We start from the raw sequence: 6,745 nt of genomic DNA, 5'->3' as shown, positions 1-6,745 counted from the left end.
GATCTGAAATCATGGCACTCGGGCCCTACTGACAAGCATTAGGCACGGCAAAGTCATAGCAACATCAATCTTAGAACATAGTGGATACTAGGGATCAAACCCTAACAAAACTAACTCAATTACATGGTAAATCTCATCCAACCCATCACGGTCCAGCGAGCCTACGATGGAATTACTCACGAATTGTGGTGAGCATCATAAAATTGGTGATGAAGGATGGTTGATGATGACGATGACGACGGATTCCCCTCTCCAGAGCCCCGAACGGACTCCAGATCAGCCCTCCCGAGAGGTTTTAGGGCTTGGCGACGGCTCCGTATCGTAATATGCGATGAATCCTTCTCTCTAATTTTTTTCTCCCCAAAAGTAAATATATGGATTTGGAGTTGAGGTCAGTGGAGGTCCAGGGGCCCACAAGGTCGGAGGGCGCGCCCCAGGGGGGTGGGCGCGTCCCCACCCTTGTGGCTATGGTGTGGGCCCCCTGCTGCTGATTCTTTCATCAATATTTTTTTATTAATTCCAAAACTTGGCTCCGTGAAGTTTCAGGTCATTCTGAGGACTTTTTATTCTGCACAAAAATAACACCATGGCAATTCTGCTGAAAACCGCGTCAGTCCGGGTTAGTTCTATTCAAATTATACAAGTTAGAGTCCAAAACAAGGGCAAAAGAGTTTGGAAAAGTAGATACGACGGAGACATATCAGCCCGCCTAAAGGAGGATCCGACGCCCCCCCACGCAACCGCGGTGTCCAAATCGGAGGTCATGTGAAGGAGGAAGCGACACAACATAGTTGGTACGGCCACATCTACCAGCCGACATCGCCGTCGCGCCATGTCTGGCATGGCAAGGCCTTGAAGGAGGAGCTGGCGTCGACGATCACAAAGGCATGTGGAAACCTCCTCTACCCCCTCGGTGGCCACGATGACTCCTCGTCGCCGCAGAGCATCATGGCGCCCTAGGAGAGGGCAACTAGGTAGGTGGCGCGCCGCTATGTGTTCGCGAAGTCCGACAAGGTGTCAGCCTGGGTCCATGCGGAACCCAACCTCGCAGAGTTCTGGTCCCACTACCGGTCGCTGACTATTGCGGAGATGACCTTGTGGTGCCTATGCCGCCTCGACAGGGAGCTCACGAAGATCGCACGAGGAATGCTCTCTCAGTGAGACAGCAGTCGGCGGCGATGGCAGGGGCAAGAGCAAGGCTCCCTAGCCAGGGTGGCATTGACCGCATCGGTCCCCCGCACAACACAGGAGGAAGTGGAACAACTCCTTCGCGAGCGCCAGGCAGCGGGCGGGCATGGCTGTCGCGCTCCCCCGTCTTCCGCCGCTGGAGGGACCACTTCGATAACAATGACAATGATACGTACGGCGATGGAGGTGCCATCGGCCAGCTTGACCGCGCGTACGAGGTCACCATCCACTACAAGCTAGTTTATTTTTAGGTTTTATTAGTTGAACATACGAAATATCATCCAGTTTATCTAAAAATATATCAAACTCAAGTCCGATTGAATGAGTTCCGTTGTGTTTGCATGAATTGTGTCCGGATTAGTTCGAATTCCAGATGAAGGTTTGCAGGAAGCGTTGGATGCCGGTTCTTGTGTCACTATCTATTGGCACGTCCGGACGTGTCCGTGGATGATAGTGTGTCCGTTTTAGGGTCCGCGTTGAAGATGCCATAAGGAACTAAAGAAAGTCTGAGATGCTGACTATCTTAAAGGGTCCGCGTTAGCGGCCAGACGAATCCAGCAAGTGTGCTTCTATGGCGGCCTGTCCTGGCTAGGCCATCGGAGAAGATGGCCTCGACGCATGGCATTGGACGACGACGAACTTGATCTTAGGTGTGGACTTGGCGTGCAATGGTGTGTGAAATTTGACTTAGTTTTCATTAGCGAGTCTTCGTGTTTGGTTTGAGACGTTGTGGCGGCGACACTTTCCCAATTTAGGAATAATATGTCTTCCTCGCCCTATCCCCGTTCGTCGGTGTGCTTATCACCGGCGTTGGTCGTGCGGCCTTGTGTCTCCGACGGGTCTTTCGGGACCCTGCTGATTTATGTTTTCGGTAGATCCCGTTCGACCGACTATCATGGTCATCGGAGTTTTTGTAGGTCCTTATCGGCGTTCTTTTCTCCGAAGGGGTGATTTGCTTTGTAGAACATGGCCAACTGTGTCTCCTGGTTTGCATTGACGACTTTCCGACCGCTACTTTCATAAGCTCCTGGTTTTAAAAAAGTTTGCTCCGCGAAGGCAAAGATGCTCACGATGTGTTGGTGGTGGATGGAGGAGGAAGAAGACTTTGGCATCCCAAGAATTTGAGTGTAATTTTTACTTTCTATATAGGTGTTTTTCGTAAGCTTAATGTGAAGCTTGGCATATGGCCATATGCCTTTTCGGGGAAAAAAATCTCTGCAAAAAAGCGTGCCAAATCTCTTACTTTTTTTGAAAGAAAAAACAAATCAATACAGCGAGGAAATTGTGAAAGAGCATTGTTGAATATTTTCCATTTCGGTGTAGGACGATCTGACTCAGGTGGAAAGAGTAAAATTCACTGATGGTCATCGTACTTGTCTCGCTGATTCATTTTAGTCCCTGTACTTAAGAACTTAGTCAATACGGTCACTATATACTCAACTTGATGATTATACGGTCACCACTAAAACCTACAGCTTCGTATTTTTCACTATGTTGACCGGTCAGCTCCCCACCCCCATGCGGGTCCCAGCTGTCAGTGATTAGAAGAAAATAATAAAGAGAAAGATAAATTCTTGGGCGAGTGAGGATTTGAACAAGAGGCTTGACCGCCAGATTTACTCGCGCTAACCACCTAAGCACAACAGACTTGCTGTTTTCTACTGAGCGAATTTCTTTTGTCCTAATACAAACACACGCACGCAGCGCACTTTCTTTTAGGGGTACGGAGCGCACATTTTGTTTTCTTAAATAAATTGCAATGAACAGTATTAATCAAGAGAGTAATTCGGGAATGTTTAATCTCCCGTGCAACGTTCCAACTTCCACGCCACCTGAGCACAACACGCTTTTGTGTTGTCTACTGAGCGCACATTTTTTTAGGGGTAGGCGACGCACATTTTGTTATCTTAAATAAATAGCAATGAATAGTACTCTCCCCATTCTGAATTACTTGTCGCGGATATGGAGGTATCTAGATGTATTTTAGTTCTAAATTCATCCATTTCTACGACCAATAATTTGGAACGGAGGGAGTATTAATCAAGAGAATAATTCGGTTTAACCTCCCGTGCAATGTTCCAACTCCCAAACCAACGGGTACCCATCCCGCACAATGACACAAGTCCACACTTCCGGGACTAGTACAACATTTTTCTTCTATGGTTCTTTGTTCTCCTTGCAGCAAATCACTTTGCAAATTCTTCGAAGATGGGTTCATACTCTCTGCCCTCATATATTTAGTATTTTTTCCTCATCATCTATCGCTCTTGTATTATTATTATTAAGATGATTATGTTTATAGTATGCTAAATTGCCAACAAATGAGTGAGGCTTTTTGGCACTCAGGCTCCACATTTTAAAAGATTCAAAAATAAAAATTTAAGGTAAAAAAGGCTGAAAATAAATACACATATATTTGTAGATGTGGTTAAAATTTCATTATGAAATAGTATATTTTTTATGAGCTGTACAAAAAATAATAATCATGTACAGTACTTTATAGTGAGCGTACACTAGCGTTTAAAAAAGAACATACCCGTATGTGTGCCATGCGTTGCGCGCGTGTGTGTGCCAAATCTTGTTGCACGCGTGTGTTCTTTACACTATATAAAATGAGTGAGGCTTTTGCGCAAAAACGAATACAAATGAGTGAGGCTCTTGTTAATGACAGAATTCTTTGCGCGCACAGGTGGTTGGTGCGTGTTATCCCTCACCTGCAAGTCTCCGGTTCGATTACCCACTTCAGCTATATTTTATCCTTCTCTTTCTTTCTTTCTTTCTTCTATTCACTGACAGGTGGGTCCTGCGTGGGGGTGGAGAGCTGACCGGTCAACGTAGAGAAAATACGAAGATGAGTATATAATGACCGTATTGACTAAGTTCTTGAGTACAGGGATCTAAGTGAACCAGCAAGATAAGTACAGTGACCACCAGTGAATTTTACTCAGGTGGAAATGGAAATCAATGTATTCCGTGAACGAGAACGCGAAGAGATAGGCCACGGAGCACGGATAGACCAGCTGAAGAGTCAAGTTGCCTTCTCCGTCCAGTGAAAAAATTCTGCGTTCAGTCTTTTCCTGGCTTGACCATCCACCGCCCAAAACCCTAGCCGCCGTCCACTTTCCTAGCCCCACCACCCGCCGCTGCCGCCGCCTCTCCCCACCAGCGACCGGGTCCAACCGACAAGTCGCACACGATGGCGATCTCCTCGCATCTCGGCGGCGACGGCCTCCCTTCGGGATCCGCATCCTCCATCATTGCCGGGGCCGTGAGCGGCTACCACTTGCTAAAGATCGTCGGCTACTCGCGCACCAAGGAGGTCCCCAATGGAAAGTGGATCGACTCTTGCTCGTTCCAGGTGGGAGGCCGCACATGGCGTGTTCGTTACTATCCCAACGGTGACGAGTCCGAGTACACCGACAAAGATGGGAAGCCGGTGCCGGTGTATACCTTGACTACCGCGATCAAAGACTTTTCCGTGAATAAAACTTGGGGATTCGGGAGGTTTATGAAAAGGGAGGAATTGGAGAAATCAGAGCATCTCCAGTACGATTCATTCACTGTCAAGGTCAATGTCACTATCATGAGTGAGTTCCATGCGCAGGAGACACCATCCATCCTGGTGCCACCGTCAGACTTGCACCGGCACTTAGGGCTTCTCCTGTCAAGCAAGGTGGGTGTCGATGTCAAATTCCGAGTCGGCAGGAAGACATTTTCTGCTCACCGGTCGGTGCTCGCGGCACGGTCTCCGGTCTTCAGAGCAGAGCTCTTTGGGCTGATGAAAGAGGGAACCACTACTGGGGCCATACGCATACATGACATTAAGCCAGAAGTGTTCAACGCTTTGCTTACTTTCATGTACACGGATGCACTGCCTGCTATGGATAAACAGGAGGAATCTGCCATGGCTCAGCATTTGCTTGTTGCAGCAGACAAGCATGATTTGGAGAGGCTGAAGCTGATTTGTGAAGAGAAGTTGTGCAATTGTATCGATACGAGCTCCGTGGCGACTATCTTGGCCTTGGCGGAGCAGCACCACTGCCATGAGCTTAAGGCGACATGCTTGGTGTTCCTCAGCTCGCCGAACAATCTGGATGCAGCCATTGAGTCTGAAGGTTTCGAGCTTTTAACCAAGAGATGCCCTGGTGTTATTAAGGATCTCCTCAAGTCCCAGGTTGCTCCTAGTATACTTGGGAAAAGAAAATCTGGAGCATGAACATGAGGTTACAGTCCTGCATATCATCATTTGCAATCATCCATCCAGAAACTGAATAAAGACCCTGCATGCTATCTAATGCTAGTACAGTAGTACTAGTAGTTTTCTGTATAGTCCGTTCTCACAATGATGTGATGTACGTTGGTCCTATTTTTGGTCATTGCATCCTTTATGGAGAATTATTAATGGTTTGACTATTTATGCGGAAAAAATAACCATATGTGCTAATTAGTGAACAGTTAGTTCTGAACTTGTAAGCCTTTCAACTAGTTGTCCTTTAAATTTCACCCAGTTCTGTCTGATTGCTCTGTAACAATCGCTGTGAGCGTTGCGCTGGTTCCTGAGTTCATGCATCCCTTGTTCAGTACAGAGCACTACTTATTTACCAGGTTCAGACATACCATGTCTTGTTGAAATGCTGGGTTGGATCCAGTGAAAAATCATTGGCCTTGTCGGGCTTGCAATTTTTTGCACGGCTACAAATTGTAGTCATGATTTCTAACATAGTAGTGGCTGCTAAGGTAGTGATCTTATGAAGGTTGTGTGGAGTTTGGCCTCAAGTATTTTCATACAAGATTAGGATCCCATTTCCCTATGTTGCAGATTTGCAACCAGCACTTGCGCAGAAATTCATTTTAGATTACCTTGTGATTGTAATGAATACATTCTTAATGGGTAGCCATGCCTAGTATAGAATTTCCACAAGTTTGTCAGATTTGGATGAACGCGTCAGAGCTATTCATGTTAGTTGGCTCATTACATTTAAACATTCTGGTAGAATAAAACTTTATTTCCCTTTGCATGCAGCCGGAGCTATTCTTAGTTCTGGGACTATCTGCCTGTCACTTTACTCATTGATGGAATTTTTGATATGAACATACCTTACACTGTAATGACACGTTTTTAAATGGGTGAATGACAACACTTAGCAATGACATGCTTTGTATACTATCGCCCATCATGAACTAGAGGATTGGGTAAGAATAGCGGCAGATGGAATGGTGTGGAAGAGATACAACTTTTTCTTTTAAAATCTCCATGTGGAAAGGAGGTCGTTGGTGTGATTTATTTTTATTTCGGCTACTGCGTGTCCTACTTGTAAGAGTGGGAAAGAGGGTGAGTGAACTCACCACCAACTCAAACCCTTATAAGTAGGAAAGATTTTTTGGTCATATCTCACTGTAGTGTGTGAACAAAAAGATCTCATATATGGTTGTTGGATGGTTGTTTCTACTCTATGCGCATGATTTTTCCTGTTGCACATAGTGTGGCAAAAGTTGGTTGGTGCTTCTGGATGAGTTGCACGAAGACAACAAAAAAAATCACAGATATTAGATCCCC

At 46.1% G+C, this 6,745-nt stretch overlaps 1 pseudogene; it reads left to right on the top strand.

Annotated features, from left to right (window-relative positions):
• Positions 1-4,384: 4,384 nt before the first annotated feature.
• On the top strand, positions 4,385-5,453 carry LOC119297980 (annotated as a pseudogene).
• Positions 5,454-6,745: the final 1,292 nt, after the last annotated feature.

The sequence above is a fragment of the Triticum dicoccoides genome, chromosome 5A, assembly GCF_002162155.2.
Source record: "Triticum dicoccoides isolate Atlit2015 ecotype Zavitan chromosome 5A, WEW_v2.0, whole genome shotgun sequence".
Lineage (NCBI taxonomy): Eukaryota > Viridiplantae > Streptophyta > Magnoliopsida > Poales > Poaceae > Triticum > Triticum dicoccoides.
The sequence above is the reverse complement of the archived record's forward strand: the minus strand, read 5'-3'. Positions and strand labels throughout refer to the sequence as shown.